Raw genomic sequence first — 23,537 nt, 5'->3', positions numbered from 1 at the left:
TTTTTTTTTTTTTTTAATTTCTAGAAAAATACAAATTTAATATATGGGACTTCACAGAGCAACAGCATCATTACATATCATTTTCTGAAAACGTTATAATCAGCAACTGCTATTTAATAATTTAATGTTATGGAAATATATTCTTAAATCAAATTCCCTCATTCTAAATCGCTGTTTGGCTTTAATCATTTATTTAAAATCTCTATACCTCAGTTTCCAAATCTATAGCATAGGCATTATAACATAAGAGCAATCTCATGTATGCATATGCATACCAAACAAAATGATAGCAGTCACATCCAAAATAATGTGTTAGAAAAGTTAGGTATGAATGGAAATGCAAGATTAGTTAACATTCTAAAATCAATCCACATGATTTATTACATCATCAGAAAAATAAAGAAAAATCATATGGCCATCTCTATATTTGTAGGAAAAGCAATCAATGCCTATTAATTAATAAAAAAAAACTTATAAAACAAGGAATAGAAAGAAAAAAATTTTCTTAATCTGATAAAATACAAAACACAACAACAACGTATAGCTAACACTATGGATGAGACAAGACAATTCATTATCATTACATTTAGTCAAAAGTATACTGAGGGTCCTAGACAGTTCAAAAAGGAAAGTAAAAAAAAAAGTAGAAGTTATCAGAATCAGAAAGGGAGAAATTCAGGGGTCACTATGTTCATTTGGCATAATTGAGAAAAAGAAAATTCAGTAGATGTAATTAATAATTAAATGGAGAAAATTACAGGGTGAAAGATCATATACAATTCCTACATAGTAACAAAACTATTAAAAATTCTTAAAAAGTTACTATTTCCTATAGCATCAGAAACACCAAATACTTAAAAGTAAATCCAACTAGCAACATGAATATGGTTTCCAGACAAAAAAAAAAAAAACAAAAAAACTGTATTAAAAGAATCAGAGAAGACTTAAAAAAGAGGAATACACCATGTTCGTAGATCGGAAGTCTCGATACTGTCAAAATGTTGATTCTCAAAAGATTGTTTTCTACATTCACTGCACACCAACTAAAGCCATAAGAATTTTTGTGGAAATTGGCAAATGAATTCTAAAATATATACATGTGGAAAGGCAAAAGGGCAAAATAATGAGGACAAAAATTTTAGAGGACTTGAACTCCCAGACATCATGACTTCCTATTAAAGTACAAATACTCTATTCTATTCCATTCTATATACAATAATCTGTTTTATCACTAATGTGACAGAGCAATGAAATGGAGGAAAGGGTGTTCTTTCTAATGATGCTGAATCAAATGGGAATCAATATGGGGAAAGTATGCATTTTGGTGCTTATCTTAAACCACATATAAAAATCCATTCCAGATTGTAGATTTTTTTTTTAATTAATGATTTTTTATTATATTACATTAGTCACCATACAGTACATCCCCGGTTTCCGATGTAAAGCTCGATGATTCATTAGTTGTGTATAACACCCAGTGCACCATGCAATACGTGCCCTCCTTACTACCCATCACCAGTCTATCCCATTCCCCCACCCCCCTCCCCTCTGAGGCCCTCAGTTTATTTCTCAGAGTCCATAGTCTCTCATGTTTCATTCCCCCTTCTGATTACCCCCCCTTTCTTTATCCCTTTCTTCCCCTACCGATCTTCCTAGTTCTTATGTTCCATAGATGAGAGAGATCATATGATAGTTGTCTTTCTCTGCTTGACGTATTTCACTTAGCATTATTTCCTCCAGTGCCGTCCATGTTGCAGCAAATGTTGAGAATTCGTTCTTTCTGATAGCTGAGTAATATTCCATTGTATATATGGACCACAACTTCTTAATCCAGTCATCTGTTGAAGGGCATCTCGGCTCCTTCCACGATTTAGCTATTGTGGACATTGCTGCTAGGAACATTGGGGTGCATATGGCCCTTCTCTTCACTACGTCTGTATCTTTGGGGTAAATACCCAGTAGTGCAATGGCTGGATCATAGGGTAGCTCCATTTTTAACTTTTTAAGGGACCTCCACACTGTTTTCCAGAGTGGCTGCAATCGGTACTTATTCTTAGTTCTGGTTATTCATAATAATCACCTGGGGAGCTTTAGAAAATAATGATGTCAGATTCCTACCTATACTAATTCTGATTTATTGATCTGTAGCATTTTTTTTGGGCATTGAGCTCTATGCTTCTGGGAAGGCAGCAAAGTTTAGCTAAAGAAAGTAAAAATTTTGTTTTTTTAAAGTTTGTGTTTATTGGAACTAGAATAATTTTGTAGCTTGAAAAACTGGCATGGAATGCAGTTTATCCGGAGTAAAATAAAGCTACTGAGAAACAGTTTGAGACTGATTAGTCTCTACTGGGTTGAGAGGACTCAGGAAAAGTTCAGGTTGGATCAGGAATAGGAGTAGGTGGAAGCAGAAATAGAATATATTGCAACTCATAGATCAAGAGCAAAACAATCTGAGTGTGAACTAGACAGTCTTCCTTCTTCCCCTCTTTGCATAGCCCTAAATCCTCTGTCCTTAGTGGGCAGTCCATTCTTGGCCACTTTGTGTATCCTCTAAATGCGCTTCACCATTTTTCTGTTTCTATGTTGTTGATTTCCAAATTACTATTTATTGTTTGTTTTTAGAGTCAACCTATGATCAATGCAGAGAAAATTTTTAGCTGATGGTAATTATATGCAGATGCCCAAGAGACTCCCTGGAAGGAATCTTGGTATTCCTCAATTGAAGTGGCTGTTTAAATTTGGTCTGAAGAAGCAACTCCCATCATGGGGTGTTGCATCTTCTTATGATGACTTTTCTTCATTTCTCCTATAAACCCAATGAGGAAAAAAAAAAGAGGAAAACATAATTTATAAGAGGAGATAGTATTTTTCTTCTGATAAGTTGCTTACCAGAAGTAATTTGGTAGATTCTATTGAGTAATTATCAAGAGGTAAATGTAAGCTCCTGGAAGATCACTTTTCATACTGGCTAAAATTTCCTAAGTTCTAAACAAGATTGGTTAACAGATGAAATAACCTTAAAACAACTCTAATCCTTAGTTTTTATAATTTCAGCTTATGGATGAGTGAAGAAAAGTTCCATTTGATTGAAGAAGATATCTATCTGTATATAGATCTATCTATATCTATCTATCTATCTATCTATCTATCTATCTATCTATCTATCATGCACAGATATCGGAAGATAAACGGAAGGGGAGGGAGCCGAGCCGCCGTTCGGGCTCCCGGAAGCGGTAGCCACTTGCACGGGAGAGCGGGGCTCGTGGACGGCACCCGCGAGAGAGCGGACTGAGACCGCGGTGAGCCGGAATGCGCGCCACCAGGCATCTCGCGAACCCGAATCCCGGTGCGCCACTGGATCCAGACTGAGACCGGGAGCTTCCGGAGCGCGCGACTGGCGGCGTTAGAAACACAAAGGACAGAGACGCGCCAGCCCTGGAAGTGAGGCTTGGACGCCGGGTGTGGGGCGCACATCCCGGACGCTGCAGAGGTGAGCAGCACCAACAGAAACAGAGTTAAAGTGGACAGAACATTAGTAGAGAACGCGCAATCCTCTGTTCTGTGACAGAGGCTGAAATTTGGCCGCTGCTGCTCTGACTCTCAGAAGAGGCACAGCAAACCGCCAGGGAAAGCCAGAGAACAAAAGCCTGGAAACACCGGCTCAGAGAGTGCCCATCCCCATCCCCCCCTCGCAGGGGACACGGAGACTCTACCAAACAGGACTGCCTGAGTATCGGCGCGGCAGGCCCTCCCCCAGAACACAGAAGGCAGGCTGAAAAATCAAGAAGCCTACAACCCGGCGCCTGGGTGGCGAGCGTCATTGAGCGCCTGCCTTCGGCTTAGGGCGTGATCCCGGCGTTCCGGAAAGGAGTCCCTCATCGGGCTCCTCCGCTGGGAGCCTGCTTCTTCCTCTCCCACTCCCCGGCTTCTGTTCCCTCTCTCGCTGGTTGGCTCTCTCCCACAAAAATAAATAAAATCTTTAAAGAAGAAGCCCACATCCCTAAGATTCCTATAAAACAAGGGGTGCGGCCTGGGACCCAGTCAATAATTTGGGCTCTGGACAACCCCGCAACCTCTCCTCATCAGAATGACAAGAAGAAGCCCCCCCAGCAAAGAAAAGACAGTGAGTCTGTGGCCTCTGCCACAGAAATAATGGATATGGATGTAACCAAATTATCAGAAATGGAATTCAGAGTAACGATGATCAAAATGATGAGAATTGAAAAAACTATTAACGAAAAGGTTACTGAGAATATAGAATCCCTAAGGACAGAAATGAGAGCAAATCTGACAGAAATTAAAAATTCTATGAGCCAAATGCAGGCAAAACTAGAGGCTCTGACGGCCAGGGTCACCAAAGCAGAGGAACGTGTTAGTGAATTGGAGGATGGGTTAATAGAGGAAAAGACGAAAATAGAAGCTGGTCTTAAAAAAATCCACGCCCACGAATGTAGGTTACAGGAGATTACTGACTCAGTGAAACGATCCAATGTCAGAATCATCGGCATCCCCGAGGGGGTGGAGAAAAACAGAGGTCTAGAAGAGATATTTGAACAAATTGTAGCTGAAAACTTCCCTAATCTAGCGAGGGAAACAAACATTCGTGTCCAAGAGGCAGAGAGGACCCCTCCCAAGCTCAACCACGACAAACCTACGCCATGTCACGTCATAGTGCAAATCGCAAATATTAGATCCAAGGATACAGTATTGAAAGCGGCCAGGGCAAAGAAATTTCTCACGTACCAAGGCAAAGGCATCAGAATTACGTCAGACCCTGTCTACACAGACCTGGAATGAGAGAAAGGGTTGGGGGGGGCATTTTTAAAGCTCTTTCAGAGAAAAACATGCAGCCAAGGATCCTTTATCCAGCAAGGCTGTCATTCAGAATTGATGGAGAAATAAAGACATTCCAGAATCGCCAGTCATTAACCAATTTCGTAACCACAAAACCAGCCCTACAGGAGATATTACGGGGGTTCTATAAAAGTAAAAAGGCCCTAAGAGTGATACAGAACAGAAAGTCACAACCGATACAAACAAAGACTTTACTGGCAACATGAAATCATTAAAATCATATCTCTCAGTACTCAGTCTTAATGTGAATGGTTTGAACCATCCCATAAAACACCACAGGGTTGCAGATTGGATAAAAAGAAATGACCCATCCATTTGCTGTCTACAAGAGACTCATTTCGAACCCAAAGATGCATTCAGACTGAGAGTAAGGGGATGGAGTACCATCTTTCACGCAAATGGACCTCAAAAGAAAGCTGGGGTAGCAATTCTCATATCAGATAGATTGGATTTTAAATTAGAGACTATAGTTAGAGACGCAGAAGGGCACTATATTATTCTTAAGGGAAGTATTCAACAAGTGGATATGACAATTATAAATATATATGCCTAACAGGGAGCAGCAAGATACACAAGCCAACTCTTAACCAGAATAAAAGAGACATATAGATAAAAATACATTAATAGTAGGGGACCTCAACACTCCACTCTCAAAATAGAACACCCTGGCAAAGATAAGCAAAGAATCAAAAGCTTTGAATGCCATACCTGACAGTTGGACCTCATAGATATATATAGAACACTACACCCCAGAAGCAAAGAATACTCATTCTATTCTAATGCCCATGGAACATTCTCAAGAATAGACCATGTTCTGGGACACAAAACAGGTCTCAACCGATACCAAAAGATTGAAATTATCCCCTGTATATTCTCAGACCACAACGCTCTGAAATTGGAACTCAACCACAAGGAAAAATTTGGAAGAAACTCAAACACTTGGAGACTAAGAACCATCCTGCTCAGGAATGACTCGATAAACCAGGAAATCAAAAATCAAATTAAACAATTTATGGAGACCAACGAGAATGAAAACACAACGGTCCAAAACCTATGGGATACTGTAAGAGCAGTCCTAAGGGAAATCATAGCATCAAGCCTCACCCAAAAGAATAGAAAAATCTAAAATGCAGTTTTTATATTCTCACCTCAAGAAGCTGGAACAGCAACAAGGGACAGGCCTAATCCACTCACGAGGAAGCAGTTGACCACGATGAGAGCAGAAATCAATGAATTAGAAACCAGAAGCACAGCAGAGCAAATCAACAGGACTAGAAGCTGGTTCTTTGAGAGAATCAATAAAATTGACAGACCACTGGCAAGACTTATCCAAGAGAAAAGAGAAAGGACCCAAATTATTAAAATTATGAATGAAAAAGAGAGGTCGATGACCAACAATCCGAAATTGGAAGGATTATTAGAAACTATTATCAACAGCTATATGCCAAAAAACTAAGCAATCTGGAAGAGATGGAGGCCTTCCTGGAAACCTATAAACTACCAAGACTGAAACAGGAAGAAATTGATTTCTTAAACAGGCCAATTAATTATGAAGAGATTGAGTCAGTGATAAACAACCTTCGAAATAACAAAACTCCAGGCCCGGATGGTTTTCCTGGGGAATTCTAGCAAACATTCAAAGAAGAAATAATACCTATTCTCCTAAAGCTATTTCAAAAAATAGAAACAGAAGGAAAGCTACTAAACTCATTCTATGAGGCCAATATTACCTTGATCCCCAAACCAGGCAAAGACCCCATCAAAAGGAGAATTACAGACCGATTTCCCTAATGAATATGGACGCCAAAATCCTCAACAAGATCCTTAAGCTAATAGAATCCAACAGTATGCTAAAAGGATTATCCATCATGACCAAGTGATTCATACCTGGATGCAAGCGTGGTTCACATTCGCAAATCAATCAGTGTGATACATCATATCAACAAGAAAAGACTCAGGAACCATATGATCTCTCAACTGAGCAGAAAAAGCATTTGACAAAATACAGCATCCTTTCCTGATAAAACCCTTCAGAGTGTAGGAATAGAGGGTACATTTCTCAATCTCATAAAAGCCATCTATGAAAAGCCTACAGCAAATATTATTCTCAATGGGGAAAAAGCTGGAAGCCTTTCCTTAAGATCAGAAATGACAGGATGCCCACTCTTGCCACTATATTCAACATAGTACTAGAAGTCCTTGCAACAGCAATCAGACAACAAAAGGGATCAAAGGTATCCAAAATCGGCATAAAAGAGATGTACATCTTAGATATAAAACTCCAAAAGAATCCACTCCCAAACTATTAGAAGTTATAGAGCAATTCAGTAATGTGGCGGGATACAAAATCAATACTCAGAAATCAGTTGCATTTCTATACACGAATAACGAGACCGAAGAAAGAGAAATTAGGAATCCATCCCATTTACAATAGCACCAAAAACCATACGTTACCTTGGAATTAACTTAACCAGAGACGCAAAGGACTCCATTCTAGAAACTATAAATCACTCTTGAAAGACATTGAGGAAGACATAAAAGTTGGAAAATATTCCATGCTCATGGATCGGAAGAATTAACATAGTTAAAATGTCCACGCTACCCAGAGCAATCTACACTTTCAATGCTATCCCGATCAAAAACCGATGATTTTTCAAAGAACTAGAACAAATAATCCTTAAATTTGTATGGAAACAGAAAAGGCCCGACTCCAAGGAACTGTTGAAAAGGAAAAACAAAGCTGGGGCATCACAATGCCGGATTTCGAGCTGTACTACAAAGCTGTGATCACAAAGACAGCATGGATCATGCACAAAAACAGACATAGACCAATGGAACAGAATAGAGAACTCAGAAATACACCGGTTCTTGGGCACCTAATCTTTGACAAAGCAGGAAAAACATCCGGTGGGAAAAAGACAGTCTCTTCAATAAATGGTGCTGGGAAAATTGGACAGCTACATGCAAAAGAATGAAACTTGACCACTCTCTCACACCATACACAAAAATAAACTCCAAATGGATGAAAGACTCCCGTGTGAGACAGGAATCCATCAAAATTCTAGAGGAGAACATAGGCAACCTCTACGACACCGCCAAAGCAACCTTTTTCATGACACACCCCCAAAGGCAAGAGAACAAAAGATAAAATGAACTTATGGGACTTCATAAAGATAAAAAGCTTCTGCACAGCCAAGGAAACAGTCAAAAAACTAGAGAGGCAGCCCACGGAATGGGAGAATATATTTGCAAATGACACTACAGATAAAGACTGGTATCCAAGATCTACAAAGAACTTCTCAAACTCAATACACGAAGCAAATAAACAAATCAAAAAATGGGCAGAAGATATGAACAGACACTTTTCCAATGAAGACATACAAATGGCTAACAGACACATGAAAAAATGTTCAAAATCATTAGCCATCAGGAAATTCAAATCAAAACCACACTGAGATACCACCTACGCCAAGTTAGAATGGCAAAATAGACAAGGCAAGAGACAACAATTGTTGGAGAGGTTGTGGAGAAAGGGATCCCTCCTACATTGTTGGTGGGAATGCAAGTGGTACAGCCACTCTGGAAAACAGTGTGGAGGTCCCTTAAAAGTTAAAAATGGAGCTACCCTATGATCCAGCCATTGCACTACTGGGTATTTACTCCCAAAGATACAGACGAGTGAAGAGAAGGGCCATATGCACCCAATGTTCCTAGCAGCAATGTCCACAATAGCTAAACTCGTGGAAGGAGCCGAGATGCCCTTCAACAGATGACTGGATTAAGAAGTTGTGGTCCATATATACAATGGAATATTACTCAGCTATCAGAAAGAACGAATTCTCAACATTTGCTGCAACATGGACCACTGGAGGAAATAATGCTAAGTGAAATACGCGTCAAGCAGAGAAAGACAACTATCATATGATCTCTCATCTATGGAACATAAGAACTAGGAAGACTGTAGGGGAAGAAAGGGATAAAGAAAGGGGGTAATCAGAAGGGGAATGAAACATGAGAGACTATGGACTTTGAGAAATAAACTGAGGGCCCCAGAGGAGGGGGGGTGGGGAATGGGATAGACTGGTGATGGGTAGTAAGGAGGGCACGTACACATGGTGCACTGGGTGTTATACACAACTAATGAATCATCGAGCTTTACATCGAAACCGGGATGTACTGTATGGTGACTAATGTAATATAATAAAAATCATTAATTAAAAAAAAATCTACAATCTGGAATGGATTTTTATATGTGGTTTAAGATAAGCACCAAAATGCATACTTTCCCCATATTGATTCCCATTTGATTCCAGCATCATTAGAAAGAACACCCTTTCCTCCATTTCATTGCTCTGTCACATTAGTGATAAAAACAGATTATTGTATATAGAATGGAATAGAATAGAGTATTTGTACTTTAATAGAAGTCATGATGTCTGGGAGTTCAAGTCCTCTGTATTTGTCCTCATTATTTTGCCCTTTGCCTTTCCACATGTATATATTTTAGAATTCATTTGCCAATTTCACAAAAATTTTATGGCTTTAGTTGGTGTGCAGTGAATGTAGAAAACAATCTTTTTGAGAATCAACATTTTGACAGTATCGAGACTTCCGATCTACGAACATGGTGTATTCCTCTTTTTAAGTCTTCTGATTCTTTTAATACAGTTTGTTTTTTTTTTTTTTTTGTCTGGAAACCATATTCATGCGTTAGTTGGATTTATTTTTAAGGTATTTGGTGTTTCTGATGCTATAGGAAATAGTAACTTTTTAAGAATTTTTAATAGTTTTGTTACTATGTAGGAATTGTATATGATCTTTCACCCCGTAATTTTCTCCATTTAATTAATTACATCTACTGAATTTTCTTTTTCTCAATTATGCCAAATGAACAAGACCCCTGAATTTCTCCCTTTCTGATTCTGATAACTTCTACTTTTTTTTTTTACTTTCCTTTTGAACTGTCTAGGACCTCTATACTTTGACTAAATGTAATGATAATGAATTGTCTTGTCTCATCCATAGTGTTAGCTATATCGCTTGTTGTTGTGTTTTGTATTTTATCAGATTAAGCAAATTTTTCTTTTCTATTCCTTGTTTTATAAGTTTTTTTTTAATTAATAGGCATTGATTGCTTTTCCTACAAATATAGAGATGGCCATATGATTTTTCTTTATTTTTCTGATGATGTAATAAATCATGTGGATTGATTTTTAGAATGTTAACTAATCTGCATTTCCATTCATACCAACTTTTCTAACACATTATTTTGGATGTGACTGCTATCATTTTGTTTTGAGTATATGCATACATGAGATTGCTCTTATGTTATAATGCCTATGCTATAGATTTGGAAACTGAGGTATAGAGATTTTAAATAAAATGATTAAAGCCAAACAGCGATTTAGAATGAGGGAATTTGATTTAAGAATATATTTCCATAACATTAAATTATTAAATAGCAGTTGCTGATTATAACGTTTCAGAAAATGATATGTAGATGCTGTTGCTCTGTGAAGTCCCATATATTAAATTTGTATTTTTCTAGAAATTAAAAAAAAAAAAAAAAGAAGGATAAGGATACATCAGTATCATTTGTGACCACAAACAAAACACTCTCAAATATAATTCAGAAGCACAGTAAAAGAAAGTATGCCACGGCCAGGAATTCAAGGACCATTTCACATTAGAAAGCATATTAATGCATTATACACTACAATCAATTCCAAGTGGGTTAAAGAGTTAACTGTAAAAACATAAGGCCTTTTTAAAAATAAAAAGTGAGTATTTGTTCTCTTAGAGAAGAGCTGAGAATAATCAGGAAAAAAAATCAATAGATTTGACCATATTAAAAATGTAACCAATATTTTTAGAACCAAATTAAAATTGAACATTGAGATAAAGCATGGCTGCAAAATTGGAAAAGAAATTAAGTTTCTATTAAAAGAAATTTTATACATTAATAAAACACTGCTGAGAGGGAAAAATGGGCAAGGAACATAAACTGCTAATCCACAGAAAACATACAAATGGCCAGAAAATATGTGCAACCTCATTAATAATTAAAGGAATATTAAAGGTTTTCCAATGTTTAAAAGTCATGATAGTATCATTGAGAGATAAGTAACAAATTGCTGGTGAAATATATACTATTACAATCTTTCTAGAACAAGACCCATATACTTACAGCCTTAAAGCTCAGGCCTTGGGTTGCTCAGTCGGTTAAGCATCCGCCGCAGCTTGGGTCAGGCGATCTCAGGTTCCGGGACAGAGCTCAACAAGGCTCCAAGCTCAAGGGGAGACTGCTTCTCCACGCCCTCGGCCTCTTGCCCCTCTCCCTGCTAGTGCTAGAGATCCCGCACTCTCTCTCTAATAAATAAAATGTTTAAGAAAAAGCCCAGGATTTTAGTTCAGTTATGTCACTTAACCTATCCTAGGCAAAAAGTGAGAGATGCAGTGTGTGTAGACCTGGGTATAATGTAAATTTTCAAGAGGGGACTGCTACATATAGCCATACATTCAAGGACAAGCCAGGTGCCACTGAAAACAAGGATTTCAATGAACTTTAAAGGACACAGGAAAATGTTCACCATGTATCAGATTAAAAGGAGGGGCATCTGGCTGGCTCAGTCAGTGGACTGTGGGACTCTGGTCTCCAAGTTGTGGGTTTGAGCCCTGCATTGGGTATGGAGATTACTTAAAAATAAAATTCAAGAAAAAAAAAAAAAAAGATACACTTATGCCAATTAGTGGCTGTATTAGGGATGATGTTTCTCCATGTTTTTCTATATTTTTCAGATTAACTCTCAAGGTTTAAGTACCAAAACAATGGGAGAGGGAGGAAAATTTTTTAAAAAGTCACTTTTCCTTAACATTATTTTAAAGAGAGGAGGGGGAGGGACAGAGGAGAGGGAAAGACAGAATCTTAAGCAGGCCCCACCCCAGTGGATCGGTCAGCGGGCAGAGCCCACAACCCTGATCACATCTGAGCTGAAACCAAGAGCGGAGGCTCAAGGGACTGAGCCACCCAGGTGCCCTTAATTTAACATTTTAAATATAAAATGTACTTTAGAAATGTATACAGTAATGAAAACATTTGAGCCTAATCCTACTCCTTGCTGTTCATATAATATGTACTAATACTTGGCCCAAAATTTACATGTGCATTTCAACTATGTTTTAAGAAAGAAATTTCCAGATCTTAATTCTGTTGTAAGTAGTACACTTCGATTAAGATATTTTTTATTTAGTGAGTACTATTACAAAACCACTTAAATTCAGGACTTGCAAGCCAGATTTATAAAACCAAGTCCAACTTTACTTGAATGTGTTTACTTTATAAAGTTACCCACTACTACCTTAACATCAGTCCAATAAACCTATTATTTGAATATGCTCTTTTTAAGACCAAACCCTCAACCATTTTCAAGACTTCCTGTGTTCCATTACAAAGAGTTATACAGAAACATAAAAATGTTACTTACCAATACACTCATGTCATTCTGTTTTTAAAAGCCAAGACCTGTATGTATTTAAATGTGGACTGCCTGTTACAAGTTAACATAGAAGTTATGTAAAAAGATATGCGCAAACGGGTACCTTGAGCGTGTCCAGTATACCCCGATCCTTAAACGTCTGGTATAGCTTTTTCGCAGTTCATCTTGACTCAACACGTCAGATTTGGGGGGCATAGTGGACTGGAAGAAAAAATGGTTACGGGTTACCTGGCAGGCAGATGGACCATGAATTTCTGAAAAAGACCAGTGGCCTCCAGGGAAACCCTAAGAGGCTGAGCAGGGGAAAAGAAGCTATAACGAAAACAAAACGAGGTTAGCGTTTCTGTCCGTCCCTGAGGAGGGGCCGGTGTATCTACTCCTGAGCCATCAGCTGTCAGCTCCCCTGCCCCGACTTCCCCCCAGCCGGTCCTGCCTTGGCCCAAGTTAACACCCAGCCGGAGCTGCAGGCTCAGGACAAGGGGAATCCCGGCCTTCAGAACCCAGCTCTGCCTCTGGGCCAGTCGGGAAGAACAAAGGAGCTGAACACTGCCTCTCACTCTGAACTAGGAACTCTAAACGACTCGCACTTCCTTTCTCAGCGGTTCTGATGGGTAGGGGGGCATGGTCCACATGCGACTTTCCCACGCGGCTGGAGGGCGGGGACCGGTAGTGAGGCAACAGAAGAAAACGAAGTACGACCCAGAATTCTCCGGGGTTCAGCGTTGATCCCGCCCTTCCCCGAGGCCCGCCAAACCGAACCGCCCCGGTCGGAAGTACTACGGCGCATGCTAGGCTGCAGTCCTCCGCCCAGAAGCTCCTCCCACCTCTCACGGATCGCAACCACGGATTCTCGCGAGGATCTCTCGGGAGTTCTGACAGAGGCTGCCAAGCGCAGGTCTGCGGAGGGAGGTGACTGGCTGTTTCGTTGTCGGCTTCTCCCGGCAGGTAGGAGATGGAGTGAGTAGGGGACGGGGCTTTAGGGGACGTTCCGGGCCCCGCGTGACACGGGTTTTGGCCCAGTCTCTCCGGCCTGCCCGGGGCAGGATCGGACCTGGCCAGTCCCTCGTCCCGGCTGGATCTCATCCCAGGCCACTCGGCCAACGCACATCGCGTTTCAGCCTGCGAGCGTCGGCCACCTCGGATCTTGCTTCGTTTTGCCTTTCACCAGGCCATTCAGCTAATTCGGGGTCTTTAAACGGCCGTACTGTTGTCATTTGGAGTTGGAAAATTCACAGGCAGCCTGATAGTTTGTAACAAAGTGCTTGGTGACATTGTCTCAAATAAGTTTCCATGTAACCTCAGAGGAGCAGCCCTAAGCTTGTTCTCTGGGCTGTTCGAATAAGTCTGTCTAGTCCAGAGTTAAATACTTGGTACACACGTAGGTACTGCCCTTCGATCACAGCCATCTTTCCTGCTACAGATCTTTCTTGTTCCAATCATCAGCACCAGGCCCTGGCAGTTGCTACCGGCTAATTAGAACTGGCTCACCAGCGATAACCCATTTGCCATCCCCTAGTCAAATTTCCATTAGAGAGCATACATTATACTTGAAGGGACGATCCTGCTGTATGTCACTCCCACCCCCAGAAAAGTCTTCCCCACTTTAAACATCCTCCGTTCCTTCAGTAGCTCATCTTTCCAGAGCATTCCTTACAACACACAGTTCAGTTATTGATCCCTTAAAATGGCATTCTCATAAGTGAGTATATTCCCTGGAGATGTAGTTAAAAGGACATTGTCTTAATGCCACCTAGAATTAGCATTAGATTTTGGATTACTGTATCAGACTACTGCCCCTTATTGAGCTTGCAATAAATGTAAACTTTTGGGTCCTTGTAGATGAACTGCTCTTAACCTAGGTTTCTCTCCTATTGTACATTTTTTTTGCATTCTCTTGAATTCTGTCTTGTACATTTCACTTAAATTCTCTTAACGTGGAGAGGTGTTCAATCCTTAGTATTGCCTTCCAGCTTATTAACTGCCCAAGCATGTTATCCTTGAATGTGATAAATTGGCCCTCACTTAAGCATTCAAAATGTTGAGCTGGACTAGGTTAGGTCACGCGCCAATGGTTCCTAGAGACCCATGCTGTCAACTGACTTGTAGAAAACTTTTAAGTTCTTTTGGGCATTGACATTCAGGTCAGGTAGGAGTGGTCCCTCACTGCCTGCACAACCACCACCACCACACCACCCGCCCTGTGTAGCCTGACAGTACCACTGACTCGTCTCCAGTTTGTTCTCAGGTTACTTCATAAAATGATTTGCCGTCTCTTGGATTGCTCTTCCAAAACAGAACATGTAAGTTTGGCAGGACTTGTTCTCATATAACCAGTACTTTGAGTGAGAAATCACGTTATTTTTGTAGTTGGGGGATTCACATTAACGGTTAATGTAAAATAAAAGCTCCTAGCAGTCCTCTGACTAGAGACAGGCATTTAGTACGTGTTTCTTGGTGTTTTAATCTATTCCAGAAGTACCCAATTACAGAAGATAAGCCTGGTTTGACTCTTTGGTCCTGAGATTTCCCATGTCACTGATTAGTACACAATCACATTTTTAAAATCAAAGATATAAAATTTGCTAAGACCTAAAGACCTGTATTTATTGAGATGTATGTTTTTTAAAAATATACCTGTCTTGAGGTTCACAGCCCGCCTTTTGTCACATTTGCTATTAGAAAATCATTCTCTTTGAGAAAATGGAAGTTTAGCAGATTCACATCCTATGTACCAGGTGACCTTTCTCCCCTTTTCCTGATTGTAGTCTAAGACGGCTTTTGTTTTTAACTTATTTCACATTTCCATTCATTTTGCACTTTTGCCCTTCTCATGCCAGCCTCACAGGTATGTGGTCTCATTTTTGTTTTCTAACTAGTTAGTGCCCTCTTTCAGTTCAAGGTAGTCCAGAGCTCCTGGATCAACACGTCGATTTCTTTACTTGTGGCTCAGCTCTCTCAGGCAGCTCAAGTCACCTAGCCATCAATCAGGGACAGCTGCTGTTTTCATCCCAGGTGAGTCCTGGCGTCCTCCATTCAGTCAACAACTCCAGTCTCGTGTCATGGAGAGAGGCTCACAAATGCCTAATCTTCAGCTTCTCGCAAAGGTGCTGTTAATCATTTGATCACAGACTTCATCAGTCAGGCGTCTGAGACTGAGGGCTCAGCACTAGAACCTTCAGAAGGTTCTTTCTGTGTTGAGGCTGTTCCCAGCGTGCCTCTCATTCCTGTGTTCCAGCTACCTGACACTTGTCCCAGCTATTCCTCCCCTCCTCGCAGTTCCATTCCCCAAGCGTGGAGCACTTATTCTGTACTGGGCTCTGTGGTAGTTAGGGAGGCATGCTGGGTAAGAAAACACTTATGTTACCCCAGGAAGCTTCCCCTGACGCACCACTGCCCGCTCCCCGCCTTCCCCCTCTGACCTTCTACAGTGCTTTGAAACTCTTGTCTCGGTGTGTGAACTCCTTTGTCTCGTGTCTCACAGAATGCACCTACTCTGTCAGGGCACTTTGAGTATTTCCTTTTTTCATTCCTGCAGCTTTTTCGCTCTGACATGTGTGTTGTCTGCTGCTATAACAAAGCTGAGTGGTTTAAACAACGTAAATGTATTACCTTACACGTCTGCGATATAGACGTCCGCCACGGGTCTCACTGGGCTGAAATCCAGGTACCAGCAGGACTCGGTTCCCTTCTGAAGCTGTCAGAAGAATCGGCTCTTTGTGGTTTCCAACTTCTAGAGGCCGTTGGCCTGCCTCAGCTTCTGGCCCTTTCTTCCCTCTTCAGCACTGGCAGTGTTGCATCTCCATGACCACCACCCCCTTCCTTCTGTCGTTGCACTTCCTTCTGACCTTTCTTTGGGCCTCTTCCACTTTTAAAGACCTTTTGTAATTATATTGGGCCCACCTGGCTGGTCCAGGCTCCTCTCCTTGTTGTAAGGTCAGCTGGGAGCAACCTCAGTTCCATCTGCAGCTTTAATTCCCCTAGGCCAGGAAATTAACATTCACAGGTTTTTGAGATCAGGATGTGGACAGGGCAATTCTGGCTACCACCACTGGTTCAAAACTGACGTGTTCATTTCATCCTCTTTTTTCCTTATTTTCTTGGTGAATAGACTCATTCTTGATATTCTGCCTGTCACCCCAGTCAGGCATTTGAAAACATCCGATTCTTTTCCCTCTCCCTCAGTTCCCCAGTTTAATCCACTGCCAAGTTCCAGGTAGCCATCTCTCCACACCTGAGACCTACTCTTCCCAGGAGATGCTTGAAGGGCCCCTGCTTTAGGTGATGGGGATATTGAGCAGACACACACCCCTCAAGCTCACACAATCACTGGCAGTTGCTTCATTTGTATCAGACTGGAGTACTAAGTAACACTTGCTTTGTGGATGGAGGGAATGGAGAAGAGGTTGCAGAATTTTAACAGTTTCAAATAATTGTTACAGAGCCAACACAGTAGCCAGTGTCCAATACAGTATTGTCCAGTACAGGAGCCACTAACCATATGTGGCTATTTAAATTTAACTAAAATAAAGTTAAAAATTCAGTTCCGCAGACACAGTGGCTACCACATTGACAGCGCAGATATAGAACCTTTCCCTCCCCACGGAAAGTTGAGTGTATCGGCACAGAATTCTACAGCAGCTCATCTTTGCCTACCACCTTGGCTGGTAAGAAATGACTGTAGACATCCTTCCTGAGACCATGTGGTTGTATTCTCCCAAGATTTCCATTTCTTCCACTTCATCTTCCAGTTTTGTCTGTAGAATCGAATAGTTGCATTACTCCCTTCAGCTGCTGTGAAATCAAATTATTGGCAGTTCAAGTTCTGTCCAGCTGTAGAGTCTATGACCAGACATTTAGCGGTGCTTCCTTGGTCCTTTCTGTATCCTCACCCTGTACTGACACTATGCAGGCTCGGAATAAGGGTCATCTTCCTTAGATGTGTATTGTTTTCTGCTGCTTCTTAAATGTTTGTGCTGAAAAAATTAAACCCTTCCCTTGCAAACTCCAGCTGCAAACTCCTATTCCAATTACACATCCTTGTCGCCTTTGTTCAAATTTAAAGTTCCCATCCCCCTGCCCCTTGAGAATTTCTTTCCATCTTGAGAATTGTTGCTAATTCTTCTAGTTTTGCAGAGCTTTCGATCATTCCTGCCTGTCTTGTTATCCAGTTTTACTATTTGGGCCTTTCCCCATCTTCCCCAAGACTTTTCCTGTAAAGAATTAGACCGCTCTGTCGCACCTGCTCAACTCTCATTTATTGTCGGGCAAAAGGCAGCCTCGGCAACTAGTAAAAGGAGTGACAAGGCCAGATTTGGCCTGCAGGCTGCAGTGCCAAACCTGCCCGAATAACATTTTAAATTTATTTACCTCATCATGCCAAAAGAATCTATTTGCCTTTCTTCCAGTCATGGGCCTTCCAATTCCAAAGTTCAAGCGCCAGCTGTGCCTTGATTTCCTTAACAACAAAGGTTGTATTCATTAGGAAACAATTTCAGATTTTCTGACGTTCAGTGTGATTCAGCAGAAGTCCCAGTGAGGCTTGATGGCTGGGTTCTGACATATCTTACTGTACATTCCCTGAGACAGTATACCCTCAGTAACCAGGGTGCAGCCCCATGTGGAGGCCTAAAGAGTCAGCACATCTGCATGTGTGTTATGCTCCTCCGCGTGGTTCTACAGAACCTGTCCTGAGCACCTCCTCTGAGCCAGATACTGTGCCTGGTGCTCCACATGAGCTAGGTTGTATAATCCCCTAGTCACTATAAGGGATCTCTGATGGTTGCCTGAGATTTCACCGAGGAGGAAACTGACATGGGGAGTTTAAGGACCATGCCTGTGGTCACTTTACTAGTAAGTGGCAGAGCTGACCTGAACCTAGCTTTGTCTGATTCCAAAGACCCTGTGCTAAAAGTACATAAATACAAACAGAAATCCTCCCACCCGTCTGTCCCTCCATCCATCCAGATTTTGCTTGTGCTAAAAGCCACAGAATCCCTGATCCCCCCCCTCCACCAACCCTCCCCCACACTTTCATTTCCTTAGCAAACCTATGAATACCAGTTCTAAGACTTAATGCCTCAAATGCTTAACAGCGCAAATGTCTTTCTTTTTGATTATGGTTTCTTCCATCTTTTCTAGAATTTTTTTTTTTTAAGATTTTATTTTTTTAAGGAATCTCTACATCCAACGGAGCTGAACTCAACCACACACACCACTGACTGAGCCAGCCAGGCGCCCCATGTCTTCCTTTCTTTAGAATGTTGAAGGAGGCATACCATAGGGTCTTGCATTTGCAGAGACTTAGAATACATTGTTCAGGTAGAAAGAAGACAAAATCGGCACCCTTTCTTAATTTTTCCGTGCGTTAGTGCTAATAATGCTAACTGGTTCAGTCCAAGTTGGCCCAGCTTACTCTGAATGTTCCAAAATTTCAGGTCATGAGAATATTGTTTTTATGACTTTTGTATTAGAGGTCTTCTAGTTTCCCGAAAATAAAGTACTGGATTCTACAGGACATAACACAGACATAATTTGTATAGTCCCAAAGCCATTTGTCTATAATATACTGGAAAACATGACAAGCTTGGTGGTCTCCCTTTTCTACAATGTCAGGTTTAAGTAAAAATTGAATTCTAGACTTTTGTTAACCATTTTTCATTTTCAGTATGGAGTACTAAAAATATGTGTTATTTTCATTTAATTAGGAGCTACATATTGAAGACAATGTCTGGAAGCTTCTACTTTGTAATTGTGGGCCACCATGATAATCCAGTTTTTGAAATGGAATTTTTGCCAGCTGGAAAAGCAGAATCCAAAGTGCGTATGGAACCTTAAAAATTTCTGTAAGAATTGATTATGCTGTTGTAATGATAATGGTGTGGCATGATTTTAGAGCTGGAAGAGATTGGGACAGATGAGGTAACTGGAATCACCGCAATTAAATGAGGCTTGCTCTGCAGTGCCACAGGTTGATCAAAGCCAGCCAGGAAACATCATCTGAGTTGTTGACTCAGCCTCTGATTCAGCACACACTTGGTACTTACTAGCAGGATGCTCTGGGTCTCTTCTCTGATATGTAGTTCACCGTGTCACCCACTTCTGGAAAAGCTGCTCCTGAGCACATAGAAACATAGTCCACCTATTGTGGGACCGGAGAACACTTGTTACTGACCGAAAATGCCATAAGAGCCCATTCTGTCCGAGGGAATTACATTTTCATCAGACATACACGGTAGGGCCATTTACACCTAGGAAGGTTAAAAGAGACTCTTGCTTCCCTGTCCTGCTGCCCCTGAGACTACAGCAGTGTTCAGTGACCTTCTGCACCACTTACTAGCTGGGCGGTGCCCGCTGCTCTTCTCCCCGGTGACACCACCCAACTTCCTTGTTGCCAGTAATGGTTCCAGAAAAAGCAAGCTTGGTTCAAGAACATGCCATTTAGAGTAAACGATAGAGTTTTGAGATGAGAATACCTGGGACCCTTCCATCTTTTTATACTGGTCCATGTTGCTAATAAAAGTTATGCTGTGTTTCTCCGAACTCCAAAATAAGCTTTAATGTCCCTTAAGACAAGAATTGATTTTTTAAATTAATTGTAACGCATAATGTCCAGTGTGTGATGCTTTTCAACTATTTAAATCTTGCCACAAAAATAAGATAGAAATGTGGTTAAGGTATTATCAGGTGGTTGTTGCTACATTATTTTCACTTTCCTATGAGCACACTGCTCATTAAAACTTTGTAATTGGGGCATCTCTAGCAGCGGCAGCTTTGTGGTATAGGGCTACTTACAGTTTCTGTGGACTTGTGGTAGGCAAAACTGTGCATATAAAAACACTTTGTGGCATGACTTGATCTTAGTTCTTTCTCCTGCTACCACTCACCTTAAAGCATTTCTACATTTTTCTAATCTCATGACTGATCATCCATGTAAAGTGATGGAAAACACTGCTGTAAACCAGACACAAAACACATCGATTTCTCTAGGGATTAAATTAGCTTGCCATGGTGATGTGAGTGGAGTAAACATGCTTGAGCTGTACAGGGATTCCAAGGCAACTGGCAGCCTTCCTCCAGCCCCATCAGAGAAACAGCCTCTGCAGCAAGATCATATTACGTTTCCTTTGCCAGGGCTGTCATAACAGAGCACCACAAACCAGGTGGCTTAGAGTAAAAAGCAGCTCATTGTCTCACCGGTCTGGAGGCCAGAAGTCCCAAGAACAATGTGTCAGCAGGGCCAGGCCCCCTGTGAAGGGCTAAAAGATCTGTTCCAGGTCTCTCTCCCAGCTTCTGGTACCTCCCTGGCTTGCAAGTAGCAGAACTCGTCTTCACATGGCATTCTCACTATGTGTCTGTCTGTCTCTAAATTCCCCTCTTTTATAAATACACCCGTGATACTGGATTAGGGGCCATCCTACTTAGCATGCTAAGACAGCTGCAATGACCCTCTTTCCAAATAAGGCCACATTCTGAGGTACTGGGCGGGGTGGGGGTGGTTAGGATGTCAACAGAAGAATTCAGTTCAACCCGTAACGGAAGTGTTCTTTGAAAAGTTTATTTTGAAATAAAGAATTCCACAGGAGTAGGACTGTTCCAGGTTGTAATTCCCTCTCCATATTATGGTAGGAGCCCCACCTCCAGTTAAGCCCACGAAAAGGACTCAGCTCTAACAGGACTGTCTCCTGCTGTTGAGACAGGTGACTGCTCACAGCTGGGCGAGCATGCCTCCTGCCACGCCTACATCCCCGTCATGTAAGCTCCATTCACCCGAAAGAGGCCTATGCCAAGCCTTCTAAGAGTGCCACCTCCTCAGCTGTCTCCACTGCTCACCAAGTGTCACTGTACTCCAAGGCCTTCCCTGACCCTTTTCCCCTGCTGACCCTGAGACCCATGCCAACATCACCTCTGTGTAGCCTTTCTTTGCCACCTCCTTAGCTCTAGCCTACGTGAAGTGCTGTCCGTTAGCCATGACCACTTACGTATTTTTTCAGTCTTCCTCTAAAAAGATAGGAGTGTCTTTAAAGCAGAATCTTTTTTTTTTTTTTTTTTTTAACCTACTGTTCTTTCTTCACACGCTTAAGTGTTACTGAATTTGGTAACTTCCTTCTTGCAAAACTTAAAAATAACCTATATAGTTTTCTTGAACAATTTCATTTAAGTAATTGGCTGTTCTAACTGTTGAGTTTTGATAGAAATTGAAAAGAATATGATGTGAAAACACTTAAGATCTTTCCTAAGTCCCATGACAGTAATAAATGAAGTAAAAGCAGATGTCCCCCACCCCCAAGAAGACTGTGTATAGAATTTCCAGAATGAAATGTCGGTGTTCATGATGCTGTTCAAACGTTAATCTGGTGCTACTCACATTGTCATCTAGGATGATCACCGTCATCTGAACCAGTTCATAGCTCATGCCGCTCTGGACCTCGTAGATGAGAACATGTGGCTGTCCAACAACATGTACTTGAAAACTGTGGACAAGTCTAATGAGTGGTTTGTTTCGGCGTTTGTTACTGCAGGTCATATCCTTTATCTTTTTAAATAAAGATCTCTAACTGGAAGGTGGGGGTAACAGGCTAGAACATGGGACACAGATGCCAGACTGGAGTCTGTGGACTTCAAAGTGTCAGGTAAAAATTGCCGCTTACCAGGCTACTTTTATTTATTTATTTTTTAAGGGAAAAATCATTTAATGTTTTTTTAACAGATAATTTTAAAACCAAGTCTTAAATAAAACTAAGGTTAATCTGAACCATTAGGTTGATTTTAATTTATTTGGTAGTGACTTTCTAACTTCAAAAGATTATGTCCTCTTTAAGATAAAGTTACCTAACTTCAAAACCAGTTTACGTATTCAGCTTTTCCATCACAAAATATAATGCATGTGACTCATTTAAAGGATATCGTATCACCCACTTTTCATTTTTCATTTCTATTAAGATTATACCTTAATTCTTTCACATATGAGATTTATTATGCTTCATGACATAAGGCAAGAAGATGGAATAAAGAACTTCTTTACTGATGTCTATGACTTATACATAAAGGTATGGTATGTTCCGTAACTTTTAAATCTGATTAGAAAAAGGGATTCCGGCTTTGACAAGAAATTGGCCTGTTGCGGTAACTCCCTTGTACTGTAGTTTTCATCTCAGACTAGCTCTCCCCGTCAGAACGATCCCGGGGAACTCCCTTGTCAGGCAAGTCTTCACCGCCAGGCTAACATGTATTTAGGACAGAACTCGTGGTAATGGTTTTTAAACTGATTTCAGTTTCCCTTTTGGCACATATAGTTGATTGTATTAGGGAACCCTAAAAAGAGAAGGAAAGAGGCTACATAAGGGAAATTGCTTCACAATTTTAATCTAAAATGTTTCTCATCTACTTTACAAGTAAGTTACAGTGCAATGATTATAGATCAAAAGTGTCAGAAGTTTACCAAATAGTCGCTCAAGGAGAATGGTGCCACTCACATTTCTTGATAGTCAGAAAAAATAAAAATAGTAGCAGGATGTCTGTGATTAAACTGCAGTGCTAACAGTATGTTCTTAGTCATTTGAAATGTTCTGTATTTAGACAAGATTTTTGCATATCAGAACAGTTAATATTCCTAGTCAGAATTAGCAAATAAAAATATTTAGCTCTTAAAAAGACAGACATCAAGTAAATTAAGCTAGAAAAACTGGTTTACGCCTTTTCCTTGTTAGTGATTCCATCGACAGTTTTCTCACGATATTATGATACGCCTCACACTATTTAAGAACCTGATCACTTAGCCTTGTGTTAGAGGACAGTATTAAAACCCTGATTGTTAACAAAAATTACTACATAAGGGTAATTTAATATATACAACAACGTGGTATAGCTTTTTTAACTATGAGCTATGGTGGACTTTTAGTTTTATGTAGCCAAAGGGCCTTACAGATTAATCCATACATTTATTTAATGTGAATAGATTAGTATTTCACTCACAGGAACTGAAAGTTCATTTAGCTACAGACAACACTTACTTACCACCTCTAGTTTTTGCCACAGGTATTTCTCAAAACTGAAACACTAAGACAAAATCTCCTCAAGGGGGCATTACTATTTAACAATGGAACATTTTTGTTGAAACTTAAAAATGTGTTTCAATTTTTGTTTTAGATGTCTTTGATGATTTAATTTAGAACTTTAAAATAACATCCT

General features: G+C 40.6%; 1 protein-coding gene and 1 long non-coding RNA gene across 12 annotated transcripts in view; both read left to right on the top strand.

The window, feature by feature from the left end:
- OFD1 (OFD1 centriole and centriolar satellite protein) overlaps positions 1 to 23,537 on the top strand; it is a 77,541-nt gene that overhangs the window by 7,380 nt on the left and 46,624 nt on the right. The gene's annotated exons all lie outside the window — the stretch shown is intronic.
- On the top strand, positions 13,222 to 21,851 carry LOC121103543. Its single transcript, XR_005835807.1, has 3 exons — positions 13,222 to 13,295; positions 19,055 to 19,166; positions 21,727 to 21,851. It is a non-coding gene; the product is annotated as an uncharacterized LOC121103543 (long non-coding RNA).

This window comes from Ursus maritimus (assembly GCF_017311325.1).
Source record: "Ursus maritimus isolate PB19 chromosome X unlocalized genomic scaffold, ASM1731132v1 scaffold_X1, whole genome shotgun sequence".
Taxonomy (NCBI): domain Eukaryota; kingdom Metazoa; phylum Chordata; class Mammalia; order Carnivora; family Ursidae; genus Ursus; species Ursus maritimus.
Note: the sequence above shows the minus strand (reverse complement) of the source record. Positions and strands in the feature narration are given on the sequence as shown.